Raw genomic sequence first — 24,031 nt, forward strand, 5'->3', positions numbered from 1 at the left:
ATACAAATAATGAATCACGAATTAAATGGCTCAGTAAATAAAAAATGGACTTATCAAGGACACAACAACCACTGTTGTAAGCCAGACCCTCTAGTGCAAGGAAAAGGTTGGCACTAATGTGCCACACGCTTCATTTGTTTCTTCATTTACAGAGGGAGCCATAAGCTTTAAGAAGGAATTACATTTATATTAAGGGAAAGAAAAGCAAAACAAAAGTAAAGTCTCCTAAGGAACACAGCAAACAGTATTGCCAACCTTGAGCAGTCAAAAATGGAGAGTCCATCAAGAATCCTCCAGTAAAAAATCATGGGAATGGTTTTTGTGCTTACTTGGTGGAGTTCTTATTTTAAAATGACAATACTTATTTTTTTATGGATTTTGAGAATATACAGGGTACTCATTTTATATAAACAGACTGTCCTTCCCAGCTAAAATGCTAAATAAGCTGCTTTTTCTTTTTCCCTTTTCCTTTTTTCTTCTTTCCTTTTTCCTTTACCCGAAGCTGGAGCTCTAAGGAAAATCCCAAAAGCTGCAAATCTCATTGTAAAATTGCAAAAACACATGTCCTGGCACATGTCACGTTAGTTCTCTCGCACAAGACAGTAGCTGCCTCTGCGGACGTCAGACCTGAGAAATGCAAAGGCAATGTAGAGGGAAAACCAGCAGGATCCTGCCGTCACCCCAAGCCCTGCAGAGACACGGAGAGCAACTCTCTCTGCCTGGACCTCCTCTCTGCCCTTGCCAATTCACATGAACCATGGTCCGGGACGGACCACACTGTGGCAAGAAGGGAGGGAGCCGTCCCGAAATAAGAAGCATTGCTTCCAAAACAGCAATGTTTTGTGCCACCGGATAGCACGAAGCGCTAATCCCGCATCTTTCCAGCTTCGGAGTGCTGTGCAGGCTGCCTAGGCTGTTTGGGACAGGGCTCTGGCCATCCACAGCTGGACCCGGGGCAGGAGGGAGGGCTGTGGCACCCACGGGTGTCCCGGGGCTGGGTGTCAGAGTCACAGGGTGATGGGCCCACAGCCACCTCCTCTGAACTGTGTGTCCTCACAGTCTCATTTCCGAAGGGTGTTATTTCACTGCTGCCTCCCAGATAATGTAACTGAATCATTCAATTGAGCATAAAATAGAAATTTGGCTTCTTATCTGCTGGGAAACCAGCTTTACTATTTTCTTTCTGCAAAATACATTTTTCACTATCTTATCTTCTAATAAACAATCCCAGCTCTGCAGGCTGCAGAAATGTTCTGAACACATTTAAGAGACATTTTTTTTCCCCCCTCTCACTCCCCCTTTCTCTCTCTCCCCCTTATTCCCCCCTTTCCACCCTTTAAAATGTCTGTTTTAAAGGCTTATTTTTAAAAGGGATCCAATTTGTATTCCATCTTCCTTTGGTGAAGGTATATATTTTTCATAAGCCTGTCCTCTGCTTTTGAGGCTTCTTTCCCTCGGTTTAATTTTCATTCCCGTCTCCCTTTGTTCCCCTATACAGAACTGAAACACCAACTCCCCCCACCCCTCTAAAGATTTCTCTTGTTTTAAGAAAAAGGCAATTCAGACTTAAAAACTGCCCTCCCCTCCCCTGGACCTGCCACACAGCGCTTGCCTAACAGAAACTAAACGTGTCAGTGAAAGGTCAGCTATGAATTTTTAAAGCTTTCTATCTCACTCAGGCTGACATCAAAAGCATTAGCTGTAGCACTAAATCAGGGAGCGAGGGGGAATTGGAATATGCAACAAGTCCTGCCGTAGAATGTGACACGGCGGAGGATATTCAGAGGCCCCTCTTGGGTTGGGAGAAGAAGCTGCACTGAAATTCGGTGTCAAGACACTGATAACTTGCTCACCTGTCCTCCTTCATAGAATCATAGAATAATAGAATGGTAAGGGTTGGAAGGGACCTTAAAGATCATCTGGTTCCAACCCCCCCGCCATGAGCAGGGACATCTTCCACCAGCCCAGGTTGCTCAGAGCTCCATCCAACCTGGCCTTGAACACTGCCAGGGAGGGGGCAGCCACAGCTTCTCTGGGCAACCTGTTCCAGTGCCTCACCACCCTCATGGGGAAGAATTTCTTCCTAATAGCTAATCTAAATCTGTCCTCTTTCAGTTTACAGCCATGGCCCCTTGTCCTATCACTGCACATCCTTGTGAAAAGCCCCTCTCCATCCTTCCTGTAGGCCCCTTCAGGTACTGGAAGGCTGCTATAAAGTCACCCCAGAGCCTTCTCTTCTCCAGGCTGAACAGCCCCAACTCACTCAGCCTGTCCTCGTAGGAGAGGTGCTCCACCCCTCTGATCATCTTCGTGGCCCTCATTCCTGGGCAATCACACCAGCTAGCCACCTCTTGCAAGGGATCAGTGAAAAACAGGACATGGAATGAAAATTTAAGAGATGCATCATGCATTGGTGTCATTGCTACAAATCGAAAGCTGATCTGGGAGGCGATTTCATGATCCCCCCTTAGATATGACTCTACGGTCTTCTCCTCAGATCCCCCAGCTATCCTCCAAGGGATCCTTCCTCTGGGTTAAAGCCTTTCTGGCTCCAAAAAAAGGCAGAGCTTTTCTTTCTACACCAAATTAAGAAGGGCAGTGGAACAAAAGTCAGTGTAATTCCAGCAAAACTGAGCAAATCATACGAGAGCTAAAGCTACCATGTCCCAGGAGCCCTACCTTATGGTGCATCCGTTTGTTGGAGGGGCAGAGTCACACTCGCTCTCGGGACCTTCACCAGCAGCCACTTCTGGGACTCCACTTCTCTCGCATTGCCTTTGCATTTTCTCATGCTAGGCAGAGAGCTGCATCTCTAGGCAGATTTTTTTTGAAGAGAAGATCTCTAGATTTGCTTGTAGAGGGGATCCAAAGCAACAGCTACACAGCAGAAATTTGTCATTTTGCCGCTTCTTCGCAGGCTGGTGTCGAGTCCTCATAATTTGTGTTCTTTTCCGCAAACAACACATTGCATCCCAAGGTTAGAGTGCACAGCATCACCTGCAACAACAGAACATGGGCACAGTTCAAGAGGTGATTTATTATTCATTCATCATTTCACAATTTGGCAGCTGAAAGCAGAACTTCTCCCTCCTATGTGCAAAGCAGCCATTCACATGGCACAGACATGTTTTAGTGAGAAGAAAGGATGTTTCCACTGAAAGGAAAAGTCAAGTTAAAAATATTCTGGCACACGAAGCCTGCCTTGGCCTCTCCGCAGATCATTAAGTTGCAGTGCAGTGATGTTCGGGAACATCAGCTGGAAAGCCTGGCACTAAAATGCGTGTGATATCTGGTCTGAAAGCCTTCCTTCCCCGTGCTGGGAGAGGCTGATGTAGCTTATGGTTTTCCAGTAGACACTGCCAGCTTTGGGTAAACTCCCAGCTGGCCCTCCTGAGCCTAATAAGAACTGCCACCCACTGCAATGGGACAAATTCTGAACCCTCAGCAACACATCTCTGACAGCCTTCCACCATTTGATCCCCTGTCCCTTTTCAAGCCCTCCATCATACTTCACCGGCTCTTTTCAGACTATTTCTTGATTCCTTTAGAGGATGCAGTGATTAGGAATGGAAGACTTCTTCTTTTTAAAACAATATAAATTCATAAAAATTTAAAATATTTTGTGGAAATGTGTTTATTTTTAATAGAACATATTTCTAATTTTTCTCCAATGTGTGACTGCATTTAGTTTCAGGTTTTTATTTCACGTCAGCCTTTATGTCATAGAGATCATTAATTAAGGCATGCTTATATCTAGCATTTCTAAAATCACAAATATATTTCATGTTGCATTACAAAGTTTTAGAATTGCTTAATTATGTCCTTGTTTCTGAAACAATTGGGGGAGGGGAGGCGTGTAACATTTTCATTTTCTTAAAAAATGCCAACATATTGACTCTTTTCCTATTCCGGATGGAAACAAATTGCAATGTGTCACAGCTGAACAGAAATTCTGTTTTCCAAACAGCTTCAGTTTCCATCTGTCCATAGTGAATCACTGTCCATCCATCCACACCATCTTTCAGCCTTATTCTTCATCCAGCTTTTTCTCTCTGTTTACATCTCTCCGTCTGGCTACCCGTATGCTCCTTGGTATCTCCATTTACCCTTTCATGGAGCTAATTTTCTACCAGCAGAACATCCACCAAAGACTTGGAGACCAATCATGTAGTTTTCTGAGCTCAGAAATGAAGTGGCAAAGATAAACGCTTGATGAAAAGGTTTGCATCTTTGACTGAAGAATGGCAGGACTGATGGAGAAAAAGTAGATCCTGAACTTCAGGGATGTCTGATATTTATTTAATATGTTTAAGGACTGGGACAAGGCATTTAAGCAGCAATAATTCTGTAGGCATCTATCCATTCCCACTAGAATTACCACAGTCTTTCTTGATACTGAGAGACCATATCTGTTCATCCCCTTGTTTCTTCTAGCTTTCACAGCACTTTGGCAGGGGGCCTAGCTTTTCCTAGCTGAAGATGGCCATAAAGCCATTAGAGTACCCCATGTTGTTCCATATTTAAAATCCATATCAGATATCGTAATGGTCCATAAAGCCTCCATAAACCTGTGTAATGAGCTGTATAGCAAGAGACACGGTGCCTTCTTCCTGGATGGCATAAGGCCAGCCCCTGAAAAGACTGCCACTATGGTATATGTGTCCTGCGCACCTTCACCAGAGTGTCCCCACACACCCACCCAGGTGACATGCCCAGCTGCTGAGACGCTCTGCTTGCATTTTTCTTGCTGGAGATGTAACCCAAATCTTTTGCTCGTACACCCGGCTGCAAAGGAGTAACTTGACTTGAAGACAGTGGTGGACTACAAGATCCAGAGAGTCTTCTTTGAGTCCTCCCAAAAACCCCTAGGTTCCTAGCACCTCCCACCCAGCTTGCGGTTATGCGGTAAATACTTGATACATGGCTCAGGCCTGTTGCTGAACTTCCAAATCATCCCCTATCCCCATCCATATTACAGCTACTGTGCAACACTGCAAGTTTTCTTTTGTCTGAATAAAAACTGACAATTCATTGCATTGAGATGTATTTCATTGCACAATGCTCTATTGCCCTGTTCTCGTTTAGAGACGAGTTAGCTAATGTGAATAAAAGGACCAGGATAATCGAAGATCCTAGCAGATTTTGGAATTTGAATCTCCATGAGATAATATCTAACTGCATTAAACTTCTGTCAATAATCCAATCAAGAAGAATAACACCCAATTAAACCTTCACAGAGAAGAAAATTCTCACAGGAAATAAAAATTTTAAACATTTTCTTCTGTACTTCAGTTATTTTTGCCTCTTTTTTCTTTGTATTTTCATGTTCTAGAGGCTGAAAAAAAGAGGAACATTCTAGTTCTTGTTCACTTGCTAAGGATCTCTTTATTGACACAGCAACACTTTTTATTTACTTAACAGTGAAAGAGTCATGTCTGTACTTGTCAGCTAACCAAATTATGTTCAAGCAAAATATGATTTTAAATCTCAAAACAGGGAAAATCAGGGAAAAATGTCAAGTGCTTCAGAAGCAAAAAGGATCTATAACATATATTAATGTACAATCCTACAGAAAAGGGCAAAGAATATGCTAGAATACATAAATCAGAGAACAACACGAGTGACAAATGAGTTGTTCTTTTCACTAGATTGAGTATTGGTGGGATTTGAGCTGGAGTATTATGTTCAGATTTGCCATGGCATTTAGGGGAAAGGTGGACAAAGTGGAGAGAATCCAGAGCAATGAGGATGATCAAAAATCAAAGGGGCAAGACAGAAGGACTTTGGGTTGCTTAGCAGAAAACGTAAAGGAAGAATCAGGAGGTAACTTCCTTCCAAAGAATAAAAGGTTCAAGAAGGAAGATACAGGGCAAGAAATACTTGGCTTAAATTGCAGCAGAGGTATTTATGTTAGGTTTTAGGAAAATATTTTTCTCATTCCGTGAAATGAAGGAGCGGAACAGGTTGCTTGAGGATGACATTGATCCCCACCACAAGAAGTCTTTGAGAACAAGGTTCAACCAAAGTCAGGAGTGGGAACAGTCTAGCTGATCCCACACTAGGCTGGGGTGCAGAACAAGTAACCTCTTGAGATCTCTTCTGTCTGTGCTTTCTGGAGGTCTGTTACCTACAGATACTTTAATGTGGTCCCTGTGTGGCTTGTCAGGAGCACCTGAGATGCCGATTGCTTCATGTGCACATCCCCATCTCTGCCCAAGCTTCCTTTCAGTTGTGACTGAAGCAGGATTTCTGGATACTCTCCTGAAAGGCTTGAGAAGCTCCGGTAAACACAGGGCATGTTGGGTATCCCATTTGGCTCTGACACTTTTTAAAAATCTAGTTATTATTGAAAGTTACTGTGCCAGCAGTTGTATTATTAATGTTATTATTTATTATTTATGAAATGCCGGGTGTGTGCTAGATGCTTATACGATTATACACTGAGTTACGCTGGAGTTGCACAGTCTACTGAACTATGATGTAATGTTATTACCTGCAGCCTTTGCATGAGAATGATATTTTTCCATTTACTGTAGTTGGCTCCTTCACCATGTGATAGTCTGAACGGGGTCTGTGGATTTGAAGTCATCAATCTACTAGACCCGACACAAAAAGGAGGCAGTGAGGGAAATGGTACCCCCATTTTACAGATGGAGGCTAATGTTGGGGCTCCAAGGAAACTAAAAGTTCTGGTGTCACACAACAAACCAGAAAAGCTCTCAACTCGTTGTAAGCTGCTGGTTATTTTTACTGACTTGAACGAGATAGTTATTGTGCTTGGAAATGGAAAGCCTTCCTTCCCTTGTGGGCTCAGATGACTTGGCTTGGCTGAGTTCCTGTAGCAATGACTTCCATACGCTTATTACGTATTACATCCAAATGTATTCCCTTTCGCATTAATACTCTTTCTACCACCATTCAGGGCAAAGACAGGCTGTTCTTGTACGAGACAGACAGAAGAACATGCGTTCTTAGATTTTCTGTATTCCGTTCAATACTTGCCACTGTATTGCTATGCATTCACTCACACAATTGTTCTAATGGGACTAAATTTTCAAATCTTCTCATCTCTCTTTACACAATATTTATTCATGCTTTGCACAATGTTAATTCATAGTAAAATTCCTGAAAATTTGGAGGTACACCATTAACTTCCCTGTGAAGACAGTCAAGTGGAATAAACAAGATTTTATAACTATGAGCAGTGAGAGGCATCTTCATCTATTTAAAAATATTAATAACATTTTCTTTACTCATCATCTGATCACTTCCCATATCTACACTATAGGAGTAGGACATTACAATGTCCATACCTCCAACTGCAGTTTTAATCAGAAGAGAAACTGCTCCCTGGATTAATGAAGTAAATGAGACCTCTGGTAATATTGTCTGTGTAATTGATATAGTTCTCTGGGAAACATTACACTTTATAATGAAAATACTGTATATAATTAGGATCTAATAGGAAGAAAATAGTAATTAGGTGGAATTAACTGAACAGAAGCAATCAAGCAAATAAAGGTTATTCTCTGGAGAGGACCCTTTGGGGTTCAAATGTGTACATCCTATGATTGTAAAGAAGTCACTGTAATTAACAAGAATTTTTTCATTGCATAAGAATAGCCTAACATTGGCTACCGGAATGACCCCTGCAAATCAGAATGTGTTATTTCAGTCCTGTGCTTTCACATGCATTGTGGGAAGGAGGTTGTATCCAGCACTGTATGTACTTGCACAATGGCTTTAGGAGAGGTTATGAAGGCATCAAGACCTTTAATTCTGTTCTTGCCCCAGCCTTTGTGGGCCCTTGTTGCTTTTTACTTTCTGCTCTTGTTCGTCAAAGTTTCCAGAGCAGCTTGCTGTACATGAATTTCACAGCAACACTAATCCACATAAGATTTCACAGTAATAAGCAGATTACACAATGGTCCAGGAGTGATCCTTTCCCTGGAATTACCAGAGTAAGTCTAGCCAGTTGGTTAAGTATAGGTCCGAGTCCATTCTCACCCATATGGGAAACCTCAAAGCCTGTCCTATGGAACTCTTCAGCCCCACTTCCGAACACGGGAGTGTTCCTGCAGTCTTAGGAGCATCTCTGCTTCTCATCTGTGTGATCTGGGTAAGGGAGGCAGCACAGGACCATGCTTATTCCAGCTCAACCCAGCAAAGTTATCCTGAGCAGCGCTTGCCAAGCACAGAGCAGACACTTTGATCCCACACCAAAACTGACAAAGTATGGAGAAAACACATAGGTCATGGTCCTGAGCCCATTTCTCTTCTAACCACGTAGACAAAAAACAAAGAGAATTCAGTTTTGCCCAATAGTAAGGAATTCAGTAGTGTAAAGCTTCTTGAGCTTTGAGCCATTTTCATCAAAGAAAACAGATAGCCAGCAGTCCAGTATAGCACAACTGGATACCAGTACAACATGGGATATTGCTGCTAATGGAGCTCTTAGCACAATGGTTATATGATCATTATGGACACAGACTGTCACTTTGTGAAGGAATTTGCACCTCTCTGAAAGCCACCCACCTGCTCAGGGACCAGGAATCTTACCCATACTCTGCCCCCAAGTAAATTTCATTTCCTCTGTGTGTGCACAGCGGGTCTCATTGCAGGTGACAGCTTCTCGAGGCTTCCTTCCAAGTTATCTTCAGAGGTTGATAATAATGGTCAGACAAAAAAAGACAACAGAAACTATCCAGGGATCAAAGGGCAGATGGTGTTCATCTTTCTTCCTCCCTACACCTTCTCTCTGCTGGAGTCAATCGGGGCCAAATGAGAAACACCTGCTTTTTAGGTGAGCACAGGAGGCTGAAGGCACAACCAGTGATGACCAGAGATCTGTCAGGAGTTCAGAGAAATGCATAACGCAAAAGAGAATTAATCCAATACTTCTCTTAAGCAGAAATCATAACTAGACAAAATAGATGAGCCCAGGACTTGCTTTAAAGCAGTTCCTATTGCTTAACAATACTCCTTCCATTCCTATTTTTGTACTTTATTTATCTATGCATTGATCTTTTGAGTAAAGATTTACTACAGCTATCAACGTAACACTTAGCATAAATTAACAGCAAGAACAGCTTCATGGATTTTTTGTTTTTATTCACATAGATCAAAAGTGAAGTTCTCACACAGCTCCCAGTTTGGATGAGATTTTCTTAAATTACACAGACTTTACCCAATAAACTTGCTCCTTCAGCCACTAACATGTGGCACCAGTCACAAACTTCTCTTGTCTCAAGAGTTCTTGTTAGACTGTGAACCTTTTCTCACCCTTCTCCCTTCACAAAACATCCGGTGTCGTCCCTTCAGAGGATAAGTAAAGCATGCTTCACTAAAGTGATGGCCAGGGTCCCATTTCATCTCTGATCTTTCAAGTTCTCTCATTGGAACCTAATTCCCCGTTTCTGCAGATGTAGATGCGCTCCTTTCAGTGGCAAAAGCACTGCTCTGAGTCAGAGGATTTCAGCCCGTTCTCCTAGTATTCAGGTGCATCAACTGTACCTGTCTAAAGCTGATCTTCTGGAAGGGAATCCAGCACTGACCTGAAGTTTTTGGGATGGAGAATACAGCATCTCTGTTAGCGTTTTGTTCCAGCGGTTAATTGTCCTAATTGTTACAAAATATGTGTCTTCTAATTTGAATTTGTCTGGCTTTAGCTTCCAGCCATTGGTTTTTATTACCCCTTCCTCTGCTAGATTAGAGTCCTTTAGCACCCAATGTTTTCTCTCAGTGAAAATACATAGACCTTTTAATCAAGTCATTTTTCAGGCTCTTATTTTGATAAGTGCTTGGGTGAATTGAGGTTAAAAAAAGTTAACAGCAAAGAACACAACTGGAACTTGTGGAATTTTTTTTTTTTAAATCTGAAATCTCAGTGCGGAAAGAAAAGAAAGGGAGAATTTTAATTAATTTTTTCATAGTTTTTTCTCCTTTTTTAAAATTTCAAGCTTTGTTTTTTTCAAATATAATAATATTTCTGATTATATCACTTTTTATTCAACTGGCAGATGATTGAAATGGAACTATTTTTCCCTTTGCCTGCACTTTTTTATCTGTCCACTTACATCTCTGTTTATAGTAAAGCATATATTAATTTTATTTAACTAAGTATATATTAATGATATTAAATTTTTTTTATTAACTTTATATTTAAAGTAAAGCAGAATAAACTCTATCACAACTTGTCTGCAGGGAGCGCTTAGAGAAGATCAGGCTGGAAGAGCTCTGTAGAGCAGGGAGGTGAAGTGGATGAGCTGCGGGGAAGGGGCTGTCTCAGAGGCAACGCGTTACTCCCACTCAGAGGGACAGGCTATATTCTGGGGTCTCTTGAGCTTTGGGAATCTCTCTCACATAATTTTGGATGCCTTTCAACTGTTTTAGCAAGGCCAGGTGCCTTGCAAAAGGGGTGTTTCAGCTACACTCATGGTATTCCCTGATATATCTCTTTTGTAACAACAGTGGAGAGGTTGTCTCTGGTCTCCGTACCCCTCACTGATCTGTGAAAGGCACTCGCGTCATGGCTTATAATCTAGCATGGCCTGGAAAAGGTCCAGTTCAGGAATCCCAGCTCTGCGCTCTGCTCCAAGTACCAAACTAATCCCCACTATTTCATCCGGCTCCCAGAGAATGGTGTTAAACTACCTAAGCAATGTTTAACCTTTTTAGGTTTTGATGCACTAAGCAATGGGGGCTAAAATGCAACTTCTAACTTCAAAGCAGGGAGAAAACTATGAGAGAAATGTTGGGACTGTACTGGGGTAGGACTGAGTTTTCTTCCTAGCTCTGTCACTGACCTTCTGACTGGAACTGGATAAACAATGTCTCTGTCCTGTGCCTCAATTTCCCCATCACTAAAACACTTGGAAGAAATGAGCCAAGAGTGCACTTGACCAAATCAAATCTGTGACCAAATTATATAGAAATTGAGAAAAAAAAACCCACACAAAAAAACCAATTGTACGGAGGAGTTTATGAAGCCTCAGTTTCTCTGGCCTGGTGTCCGGTGCTCTAATGTTAGATAAGGTCCAGACTCGCGCTACAGCTCTCCTTCAAGGGCATTTCCAGATTTCACTCTATCCAGTTGCCTAATTTGAGAAAATTTGTAAGAACTTAATGTCTTCACACTTGCAGCAACTTTCTTGGGTTAGGTGGGAGTGGAGCATGGACTCACAATTTATTCCAGGGAGGACAACCACATGGACAAGAATGATAGCACAGAAAATCTTTGTCAAACAAAACAAGTTTTTTGGGTTTTGCTTCTTTTAAAGGTATTTGATGAAAGGAAAAAACAGTGGGAGGGGGGAACCTATACAGTGAGAAATATGTTTATGAAGTCATTTCATTTAAACTCAGATTAAATTTTACATTCTATTTGTAGGACCCTTAACTCTTGAAAGAAACATTTTTCTTGTCTTTCGTTCAGCATGTTGGTAAACCTGTGGAAGAAGAAGTCATTTTAGACCATTGAGGTGTTCTGTTTTGAGTGTGTCTGAAAGAATGCTTTCTCTTTGCTTCAGAACATTTCTGTCCACTTTTTTTTTTTAACAGAACTATTCACTCAAATCAGTGCAACTTTGTTGCTGTTTTCAGCCCAGATGTGAAAGCTCATTTTTCCAACAAAATCATCACTTCCTTCTTTAAAACTTTAGATCAACCCTTAAAAAATAATACTACCCCCCAACCCTTTGTGACGTCTTTGAGACTGATATGTAAAAAATATCCTACGGCAGCTAAGAATTAATGTTATTATTGTTCTCTGTTATCATGGGAAAAGTATGTTTCAGACAAGTATCTAATAGCCACTTGTGCACACCAAAAGTAACACGAAAAACCTCAGCAAGTTCAAAGTTTGTAGTCCAATTATGTTCTGTCTTGCGGGTGCTCTATAGGGGGTGAAAGTAATGTCCCTCAAACCACTCCATATCATCGCAATATCTAACAAATCCTTTGGCACTCCAGCAAGGAGTTCAAAGAAAAAGCATCATCAGCTCGAATAATTACTGCCCATATTAAGTGTTTTAATATTGCAGATGGATGTAAAAGGCAAAGGAAAATGGCTCAAACACAAAAAGCCTAGCAAAGTACAACCTGGGGAAGGCCACAGATATCCAACACATTGTCCTTTTCCCTCTTCTGTTCTCTGCAATATTAAACCACTTAATCTGTAATTGCCCAAGCTTACGATGCCTTTGCTTTGAACTCTCTGTAAGTGTGCCATAGGATTTGTCAGATGTTTCTAAAACAAAGTCTACCAGGAGGCTGAAAGGTCTCTTAGTAGCTATGACAATGGTTTAATGGAATATAATTTCCAGTAAAGAGAACTAATTTAATATTTTCACATATCATGTAAGCAAGGCACCAGCTGAGAGAAAGGAATGAAAATTATTGCAAAAGGCAATCAAGATGAACAGTGCTGGAAAACCACAGCTCACCGATGTGCACTAAACTTCCTGCAGGAACTACCTTAGATAGGAACTGAGTTTTCCTCTCGGTGAGGACAGCTCAGCAGCTCAGCTTGCTGAAAAGGCACACCAGTCCCAGAGCCTGGCACAGCTGGGTTTCAAACTGGCCATGCCAGTGGTCTCCCAGACGACACTCAGGAAATCACTTCTTCCCCTCTGTGCTCCCTTCGTTTTATTTGCCTTGCCTTGTCTTTCAAGGCTGAAACCTCTTCTCTACCACAGACAGTCCTTCGCCCCACAGAGTGGCTGCGATACAGACATCCCTGAGATGGTGCTTGAATACACAGAATAAACACGCAGGGAAGGGAGCTACGGGCTGTCTAGGGTTCCCTAGGTATGACCAAGTCTCACGATTCTTCCTTAGCACGTGGTGAGCAGAACCCTGAAGTAAGGTCCTCTTGTAGATCATAGATGTTCCATGTTTTCCTTTTATTCCTGTCCAGAACTCTTTGACCATGTTGTGCTTCTGGCAGACAGCTCTTTGCCTCCTCCCCAGCAGCAAACGTATTGCAGACAGGGCAGTGAAGCCCCCTCCATGTGCGTAGGAGTAGATTCCGGACAGTCTGAAACAAAGTCCACCAAGAAGATCTGGCATTCATCCAGCAAAAGAGGATGGATGACGGAGGTATTTATTATTGTCTATTCCTATGTACTTCTGAGCACATGCTTGTAGGGTCCTCGAGTAAACTTATGCAGGAAGCAGATATGATGAAAGTGGTTTTCCCAGTCAGAAAATCTGTCATGAGAAGAGGTTTATTGCTGATGAGTCTTGTGGCTTTGGTTTCCTGTGTTCAGGCAATAACAGTCTTGCCACCAAAAGAAAAACTTGTTATTCCCCTGCTATTTTTCCCTATTTATTCCTTGGTTGTGGTGGCATATGTTGCTTCCTCTTGTGTGAAATGCTTTCTACTCTCAGATCGTTTCTCTGAAAGGGAAATCTTCCCTGTGGCATCTCTCAGGAGCATTTGCAAAAGTTCGCTTGGTTTCAGAAGTCTGGAGTGCAGAAGTGCTTACTGTGATTCGGCTGCCCAACTAAATAATTGCTTTTCGGCATTCTACAGATGTCCCACTCCTGTTCTTTGAAGCAAATATGCTGATTTATTGAAATAAGATAGAGTCAGGATTGTGAAAGGAAGTACCATCTTATGATTAAAGCATTAGCCTTGAATTCAGGAGATGCACATTCAGTTTCTGACTCTGCCACAGATTTTCTGAGAAGCCTTAGGCTTATCACAAAAGCCTAGATCCATTTTTGTCTAACATCAGCTATGCAAAATTTTTAGAATAAGTAAGTTGCCTAGGCTTCTGCTGCAGTCAGTGGAGTGTGAGAGAGATCTCCAAAGAGAGCTTTACCCCACCCTACAATACATGACTCGGATATATGAAATGATTCACGAAATGATTCACACTCTGGAGGTGTTTCGCTGCTTAATGCTAACCGGTATCTAAATGGTGAAGTTGGCCTGGATACCTCTTGGATGGCTAAAATTAGGTGACATTGCCTCCACCCTTTGTCTCAGTCTGTGCCTCAGTTTCCCATATGTATAGAGCCGATGGCAATGCGTCCATTCTCCAGCCTTTTGAATTTACCGGATTCTAAACATTTCTCTAAAAGAAATAGCAAAATATGCCCTGACTTCAGCTGAATCTTAGTAATATCATTCTATAAATAACACAAATACTTGTTTAGGATTCCAGTAACTACAGTCCCTGAACTACACGAACACAGCATTAAAATCAAGGAGTGTTTAGAGAAACAGGGATTACTTGATTAAAAATGTTAAGAGAAATGGGTGGGAAGTTATCTGGCTACATTCATTAAACATCTGCAGTATCTCAGGAAAGTTGGATGCAATTAGAAGAAATTATTAAAATGTAACCAGAGATATAACTTTTATGACAGTGAATATGTGTGCAATAACTCATAACTAGAGCAGGTTGAAAAATGTTCTGATGGAATATTTTTTTCTGATAAAAAAATGGCATTTTATTGAAATCAACCTATCCTGAGGAACATGTAAATTTAAGTGATTTTTTTTCCCTAAGAAATAGGACTGAAATGAAATGTTCCCAATAAGGTTCAACTTTATCAGAACAGAATGTTTCAAATTTTTTGAGGTTGAAACGACTCCATTAAAAATATTTGATGCAGATCGGTAATGCTTAAAATATCAAAACTGGAAGAAAGTACTTGGCATTGATCAAAAAAAGTGCACTGAATAACCACAATTATGTTTTTCAGAAGAATTCTTTTGGAAGAATTTCCTTTCCAACTCTGAATAAAAAAAATTCCAAAATCTACAAAGGCAGAACTCAAATAGTATTCAATATTGCTTCTGCTCCGCTGTATGAAGCGTTTAACTCGAAGCAGATATATCGTCATTTTTATATGTCACCTACTGTTTTAGTATATGGGTAAGAGCAACAAAACAAAACCTTGTATCATAAGTATTTCTGTTGATGTGTTATTAACACAACGGCTACTGAAGATCACAGCTGCCATTGATATACTAGGCTATAGGAGCCACCTTCAGAGGCAGAAAGATGATTCTTGTAATCCCTTCAGGGAAGAGTTTCTCAGCTTCCTTCTCAGAAGCAAATAAATCTGTTCAGTCTTCTCCCTCGTGGTGTCCTATCTAATCTACCAGATTTCTGCAGAGCCCTTTTTTTTAACATAGACGTAGCACATCAGACTCCCAGTGTCCCCTGCCCTTCCCTACTTGGCAATTCCCTGAGGATGTCTGGTCTTCCTCTGTAAGCACGCTGTTTCCCAAGGTTTCTAATTCAGATTCTCCTTGGTGAAAGCCCTGCAGCACTCAAGCAAGAGAGAGCTCAGACAGCTCCTGAACTCCACGTCTGACAGACTCTGAAGACTCATTTCATCAGCCGTTAATCTCCCACAATCCTCTAAGCTTTATCTGTTAAGACTGAAGCAAGCAGTGCAGCTTTGCCATGCTTTAGACTTGTTATTAGTTTTCATAATTTTTCTCAAAAGAACATAAGACTAAATCAATCTCCCACCCTTAATATGTTGATAATCATTTTGAAATATTTAAAGCGTCTCTTTTGAAAACTTCACTGAAATAACCATCTCCTCTCTCCCCTGGTGCTTTCTTGGCTCTTATTTTGGCTCTTATTTTGGTGTTCCCTTTTCCCCTATCAGACTTTCCCAGGTTGCCTCATGGCCAAAGACTCTCCTTTCTACTCCCGCTTTCCGTCCTGGGATTTGCTTTTAAAATTTCCTTTTTATCATTACATATCTCCATCTGTATTTTCGTACTTCACTTACCTTTCTACTGCTGACTTCTGAGGCTCCGTGGTCTTTGGGTACCTACTGACTACAGTAGGTGCCTATAACTACAATGACAACAAGGCAAATCTCTTGTCACTTGGACATTCCTGCATCAAATCCTGTAAAATTAGAGATGTCTCCCCATACTGCAGAGATCCCAAGTCATTTGAAGGAGCCGACCTGCAGCAGGTCCAGATTCATAACAGATATAAAACTAAAACAGATGTGACTGACAGCAGTGGGACCACACTGCTCTGACCTGTAAAATAGAAAGAACCTTCTTTGTTTCCAGAGTCTACTGACCCGCCCTGCCATTACCTACAGTTAACTTATGCTCAGCATTTTACTTGCTGTTATATCAATCTAGATTACAACTCAACCTGCTACATCCATCCAAAGGTGTTAAGCCACACCTACTTTGGTGTTAAAAGAAGCTCTCAAAGAATTCAGCTGGTCTGACTGACCTACAGGATTGAAAATAGCCTCTAGACAAGCTCTGACATCATTGCAGCAAGTATTCAGTGCTACGGGACGGGAGTGTTTACCTCTGATTTTTATTTTTCCCTGATGTGAAGAACTGTGCAAGATAGGGATCTAAGTCCCATGGCACTGTATCCCCAGTACAATGATATATTGAACTCTCACGTGAAGTAATAAGAACTGAAATCGTTCAGCACCTGAGATATGCAGGCCCCAGATCTCCCTGTAGCATCCGCCTGCTTATAGAGATCAAGGCAAGCAGAAAGCAACAAGATATTTAACAGAGGAATGTCTGCATCCCAATGCATACTAATTAGACACTCGACGTAGATACATCAGGGAAAGCAGAGGGAGGAAGGAGGGGAAAAAAAATCTCCTGGCAAGACAACGTTGCATTTCAATCTTTCACCTTCACTGGGTAATGGGATGTGATGGAACATTAAAACAAACAAACAGCTTTTGGTGTTTACAAGAAATGTTTAAATGGGAGATCACGAGCCAGAGGTGCTCCACAGAACATCTGGAGTACTGGAAAACAATGTGATTACGCAGATGAGTCACATTCATTAGGCTATAAAATCTCCGGTAATGAATGTACGAAAGGGACTTTCATGTAGATTGTCATCTATAGCTAAAAAAAACCCCACCAAACCCCTAGATAATAAACTTGGCAGTTCCTTCTCTGCCCACCCCCTTTTCCTCCTCCCCTTTGGAATGAGATTCCCAGTGTAATTACAAAGCTTCGTGTTTGCAGCTCCAAACCCATGTCTCGGGCTCAGGCGCAGATCGCTGTATGGGCATGAGCTGGGAGGAAAGGGACGGGAGGATATGCCAGTGTGCCTGTGGGTGTAGCACTGCTCGACAGGCACCAGAACGAGACATTCCGCATCTTTGTCTTCCCGACACATCTAGCACCAGCAGTGGTATGGGATACTCCTTGTCCATATGCCCCCCTCCAGATGATCTCACTGACAGTGTAGACATCTCTTAGGCAGGAAAACACACAACTTAAGGGACATCTAGGGATGTCTATTGAGTAACAAGGTGAGAGTAGATGAGAATCAGTTGTTTATTGTTTCTTTGAAAGTAGCAGAAGATGAAAACAAACTAAAAGGACATTCTCTTCACACAGTGTGTGGTTCAGCTGTGGAACTCCTTGCCACAAGACACTATGGATGCTGCAGGTTTGTTTGGGTTCAAGGGGAGGCTGGGTGGAAAATTCATTTATTGTTAGCTATTGAGTGTGAAGAATCTGCATCTAGCCTAGAAAGGCTCAGAGCCACAAACTGCCAGCGACAGGCAGGGTGCAGGCAGAAGCAACACTATGAGATTGCTCTGTTCTAATACTCCCCCTGTGAGACCACATGAGAGACACCACTGGGCTCTGTAAGCATTTGGTTCAACCTATCTTGGCATTTTAATGCTCCTATATCTCATCTTTAGTGACTTTTAAGACCTGAATATGCATCAAGAGTGAAAACTGGACTCTGCCACTAACTCCTTCCACGCATATCACTAGTCAACAGGAGTCAGACATGGCAGTCATGGACTGTTATCATAGCAGCTAGAGGAGAAAAGATTATCTTAATCTATTATAGCAATCTTTGTGAGATTTCTTTGAAGAGATCCGCTAAATGGCTGGGCCGACTCTCTCAAAACTTGACCCCAGACACTTCTCTCTAGCCAGCAAGCACTGGCAGAATTTTCCCCAAAGCAAGGTTAGCAATAGCTTTGACAGATGTTTCAGGATCTTTTATCACATTAGAATTATTGGATGTTGTCAGCTAAACTGAACAGCATCACACCCCCCCTTTTTAGCTCATTCTTGAACACAGATGTTTTAAAATAACCCTCTTGTGGGTTTTATCCATTGCTGCTGCCTGTGTAACATATCATCACTTCTTGAAAGTCCTCATTACTTGGAGGATTTTTTTTTTTCCTAAAGGCCCGTTTGTAGAGTTTGAGCTTTTTTTTTCATTTCCAGTAAATCTGTTTCCCCCTGGACCAAGTCTGTCTGGGGAGATCTCATTCAAGGACAATTGGGCTTCAATTTGGGAAATCAGACTGCTAAATCCCTCAGTTATCTTTGAAAATCCCATCCTTGAAGCTTAAGTCAGATGAGAACTTCATCTGTTTTCTGTAATTTGCTGGTTTTCAACTTCATTTCTGAAAGGATTTTTTTTTCTCATGGGCAGAGGACTGTGACCTTCATATAGAAACAAAATCAGTTCAACAGAACAAACAATAATTACATTTCCATAGGAAAATATATTTTCCATTTTCTGTTTCTGACTGAGGGTTAAATAACTAAATCATTGCAATTTCTTTATTTTCTTTGCCTTCTGAGGGAAAACACAGTTAACTGAGCTGTTTACATTTCCCGTACATCACATTATATTTGCTCATTCTTGGCCCTGTGTCTGAAGCAGTACTTGGGGAATTATGAATTTGGTGATCTTTCCCCAGCTTTCTCCCTCACTGACCACACCTCACACCACTGCTTTGCTTCTCACCAGTTCAGCCTCCTTATCTGTAGAACACCGAGACATCATTAGCATGCATTAATTAATATTTATAAAGTGCTTTGTCATCTTCACATGAGTACAAAGCCTTCTGATAAGAGAGAGGATGCAAATGTCACATATGTTACTTGTACATAAAGGCTTGAGAGATCTGTCAGTGCCAGGTCCGCGATTCCTGGCAGCACCGTGTGATGTGCCGGGGCTCCAAGCACAGGCACTGCAGCAGAGATCTCTAGCCAAGCTCCACAGACCGGGTGTGGGTGGCTGCAAAACTCCTATCCTGCATCAGCACGGGAAGATTGTAAGAAATAAAGTAAAGCAGTCTCATTTTTAAATCAAGGCACATGGCAATTGAAGGGTAGAGTTAGCTGGAAAAAAGCTGGCCCTGTGCTTTGAGTATTTCGGAGATTATAGGGGTGAAGAGTGGTGTCTTTCAGTGCGAATGAGGATGGAAATGTGAGCCTGGTTGTGAACAGGGAAGGAGAATGGGTTGGATTGTTTCAGAACCAGATTCTTGTTTTGCTCTTCTCAGGGCTGTTCACTACAGCTTCAAACTGAAAAAAAATGAGAATATGTTTTTGTTCATGAAGTACCTAACTGGGACACTTTCGACAATTTCAAAACGTTTCGAACAGTCATATTTTTAGTATTAGTGAACTGAAAAACTTGTCAAGATGGCTATCTTCCTGGGGAACAAAAACACACCAATGTAAACAAATCTGAATGCTCTCAGGTTAGCTGTTACCTGCAAGTATTCACACAGCCCTTGTACAGCATTGTTTCCCAAACCCCTACCCACTGTTCCCTATTGAGTATGAACATGTTCATCACAGAGTAGCACTTGGACGGATTAAGTAGATCCTTTCCCACATCATGCACATATCCAAAATTAATCAGGAGTGTCTCTTGGAGAGGAGATCCCTGGATGTGTGTGCCCATCTCCTTCCTGCCTAGCAGCAAGTGCAAGCTCCCAGACCACCTGGACTTTCAGCTACCACTGTGCAATGGCCCCAACAAAAAGCCCTACACCCCCTCCACCACAGAGCAAAGACCACAAGGTCACCACAGCCCACGGGGAAGGAACCCGGGTCTTGATTTCCAGACAGGTTTTTCCTAAAGAAGAATGTCAGAGGCTGCCGTTGGAAGTGGGTACCAAGGAGGCAGGGCAGGGGCTTACATTCACCCAGACATCTGCTCACCGCTGCCTCAGCCTAACAATGTCGCAGTGCTCCCTGGGATAACGGACTTGATGGATTTCACATTTTAAGGCTTTTGCTTTGAAAGAGCCCCAGCTTTTATCTTAGCAAAGTACAGCTTTGTAATCTAAAAATAGTCCGCCCAAGCTCCTTCCATCGGAACAGCAGAAGATGAGCTGGCGACTCTCAATTTTTGGTGCTTCTCTATCAGAAAGATGAAACATTTTCCCTGTAATCCTCCAAAATGGAATGTTTAGGGTTTCGGAGGTTACTGGAAATTTCCCTGGCAGCTGGTCAAATACGTGAACCCATTAGAGCTTCTTTGATGAGGAAGTGTAGCTTGACTCAGAGAGAAAATGAGGATGGGAGGGGAGAGCATGTCAAGTGAAAAAGAGAAGCAGAGAGAGAAAGGAAGAGAAAAAACATCCGTGAACCAAGAAATTTAATCTGCCTCTTCCTTTCACAGAGGAAGACAAGAAATTGCATCCAACAACTCACATAACTGCCCAAACTCTGATTATGAATGAGCAAGCAGCAGCTCTGCTCTCTCTGTGTAAGGGACTGGGATCACGGGGATGCCCTTTCAGTCCTCAGAGAGGCCAGGGAAGGCCAAGCATTGCTTCTTTGCCACTGGCAGGGCTCGTGGCACCAAGTGCGCGAAAGCGCCTGGCAACCTGAGATTGAAAAAAAAAAAAAAGCCTCCTGGAATCCAAGCTCTATGCTAACTGCTTGTCCGCTCACTCAGCACCACACGTGCTGCAAGGTCCAGCCAGAGTCAGAGAAGTTCTTTTTGTTAGCAAGAAAAAAAGGACAAGGAATTGTGTTTTACACGCTCCATTGTGAATCTGTGAATGGCTTTGCAGTACATAACGCACAGCACTTGTTCAGGGCGTCAACGAGCATCTCCGCGTCCTGGTGGTACAACCACCCCGAACAGCCGTGTTAGCCCAGGATGGAGAGCCGGGAGCGGGGTCTTTGCGGTGGGCGCTGCAGCAGCCACTTGCTGCCCAGCCCTGGGCTCTGCAGCAGGCACGAGCACTGCGTCTAAGCCCAAGCGATGGGCTGCACCGGCCCCACGTGCAGCAGAGCTGTGACAGGCATGCACGTGGCGGCTATCCATCAGGAGATGGCTGTGCTCCCCGTAAGTTCAGCATACTACGGTCAAGGGAGGGCCAGATCCTTCCCTAGAAGAGGTGTTGAATTTCAGCAGCTAGCTTGCTTTATTTGTTGGCATCAGACTTACCCACGAGCAAGAAATGAAGTTCTTAGTATTCCTATTAGAGTGACAAGACATCAAGACTCCTTCCAGCATCATTTTTTACCTAAATGGATACTCATCCTCTGCTCTCTGGTATTAATGAGGAATCATTTGTCAGTAAAAGTAGGCAATGAGGGTTCACATAAAATAAAAAACTATTTCTGCCCCCTCCCATCTCCCTGAGGGTGATAGTCTGACCTGCTGTCCTGTGCAGAGGTTACCCCCTAACAATCACATCCATCCCCATCACCCAGCAGAACACACCCCCTCCAAACCTGCCAGCATAACTGCACATATAATTGTTTCCTAGACTGGTTTCTTCAGACTGGGACAGGATGGAAAAATCTCCTAACAAAATCAGCTTAAGTGCTTGGGTTCTGAGAAGCAACGAAGGGTGTTTTTTCTGCACTGTGCATGATCATCATTTGTAAAAACCCAGCAGAGCAAAATCTACCTCCCTGCTGCATCCTTCCAGCTCTCCTGTCCTCAGGTAAGCAACACTAAGCCAGATTTATCCCTCCAAACAGAATTTTGGGAAAATGGGGCAGATGGGATGCCAGCTCATGCTCCCATCACAATGGCAGCTCCATAGTGCTACAGGGAATCAAAAGCACTATACGGTTGTATTAATTAGCAGCAAAACCTGCTATGACTCTGAACACCCAGAAGGAGCTGATCTGATGAGCGAGTGCAGGCTGCTTCTGCATAATCTCTTTTTTAGATCAGAACCCCAATTTAACTCGGAGCCAATGGGGTACTTCATAATAACGGCAGCCCGCACGGGTTTAACTGTGCCAGCGACATGAGGAATGCGTAAAATGCTGCAAATAAATCCCCAGTTTCAGGAACAGGGTGTCATTCCAAGTGGCAAGCCCTGTTCAGCACGGATTTACGACCCCCGCGGAGGCATGCACTGCCATCTGCTTTCTCCAAGCCCCGCCAAGCAGCTTGCATGAGACGTGCAGACTTGGTCCCTCTGTTTGAGCCTCCCGGAGTGCTCAGAAGGCTTTGCACTGGGCAGGCTGCTCTGGTTGGTAAGCTCAGCAGCTGCAGGTTAAAAACGTATATTGAAGAGGGTTATCTTTTGTGGTAAAAGGGGACTGGTGCTTCCTAGAAGGAAAAGAGCTAAATACAAGACTGAAAATAGCCAGGTTTTCTCAAGTCTGTATGTCAAAAGTCTATCTGCATGTGAGTTCATGCATGCAGCTTGTACATTCACATAAGCCCTTATCTGTGTAAATAAGACTTCATCTATATGTGCATGCACACATCTCCAAACAGACTGAGTTTTAATGGCCAGATTTAAAATATACTAGTGAGTTTCTCTAATTGTAGGCACCCAGTTTAGGGTCCCTCGTTCACACCCTACCGCACTTGCACCCTATCACATTCATTCGCACCCTATCACACTCAGTCCTATAAATAACAGCATTGCCATGGCAGGAAATATCTGCTAATTAGCACCCCAGACACAGTCTCCTGGATTGCTGCCACTCCTTCCCATTGGCACAGAGCTGGTGTCTCTTTTATTTTCTCTTGCAACATTCCCTTAAAGACCCATTGATGTCTTGGTGAGACCATTTGCAAGAAGAAGAAGGAGAAAAGAAAAGGCATCCAGTGGAAGGTGTCAGATGATAGTAGGAGATATATCATGTCCCTTCGTTCCTCTGACCCACTACTGAGCACTGCTGCAAAAAGAGGCTCTCGAAAACATCGGCTTTGTCGCTGTTACAGCTAGAAATGACCTCTTAGATCATGCAGTCCAGCTCCCTGCCTCTCGGGATGACTCCCTGGTGTACACTGTATGCTGGTTTGTCCAGCCTAATTATCCATTCCTGCTGTTAATGGGATGGAGCACCAAACTCTTCCGACTGCCACCATCTTTCAGGGATGTTTTATTGTTCTTCCCTTCCTGGTGGTTTATATGGTTGAGTTCTGAGACTACATTATTTTAAGCCGTGACACTTTAAGCCCTTAAAGACCAGAAGTGTCCTCATGGTCTCAGACTTCAGTGCAACAGGCAAACTGTAGCTTGAATTTGCAGATCTTTGTACATTGATATAAAAAGCAGACCATTTGGAAGAGATTAAATTATGTGTTAAGGAAAAGATTTTGCTGTTCTGTGGCTTGAATTTGGGGGGGTTTTTCTAGCTCATGAACACACAAAACATAAGCATAATCTACAAATACTAACATAAGCATACACATATATACCTGTGTTGCAGATGTACCTATTTATTTACATGCTATTGTCTGTACACATGTGAGCATGCACATAGGCATGAATAGACGCAGTGGCACAAAGTCTCAACTGCCATATCCCAGCCTGGCAAGCAACTTGGATTTTCTCCTCCCATTTCCTTTGTCTCCAGCAGCCCAAGGCCAGCTGAAAGGCTGTCATGTCACAGCAAAGCTCTCATAACAATTCCAGTCTAGTCTACACACCTGTGCTATCCTCCTTGTTCACTAAGTAGCTCCTGCCCAGGCTTTATTATACTACATCTGACATGTGTCTTTCATTTCTAGACTGATTTCCAAATAAAAGGAGGCTTGCGTCTCCTGTCTCAGACTGTCTTTTTGTCAGAGTGGTCAAGGATACGAGGTTTTGATGTGTTTCGTGAAAATAAGTCATCAGATAAAGGAGAGAGTGCTGTTAATGAACCTCAGCCCTTGATTAGCCAGCAGGGCATGCTCACAGATCAGGGATGATGCAAATGCACCCATCTCGGGAAAAGATTCCCGAGTGAGTCCAAGAGACAAATCTCTCGGGACCAGGCTCCCTTCAGCCCATTGCTCACAGAGCCATCTCT

This window comes from Opisthocomus hoazin, chromosome 19 (genome assembly GCF_030867145.1).
Source record: "Opisthocomus hoazin isolate bOpiHoa1 chromosome 19, bOpiHoa1.hap1, whole genome shotgun sequence".
Taxonomy (NCBI): Eukaryota; Metazoa; Chordata; class Aves; order Opisthocomiformes; family Opisthocomidae; genus Opisthocomus; species Opisthocomus hoazin.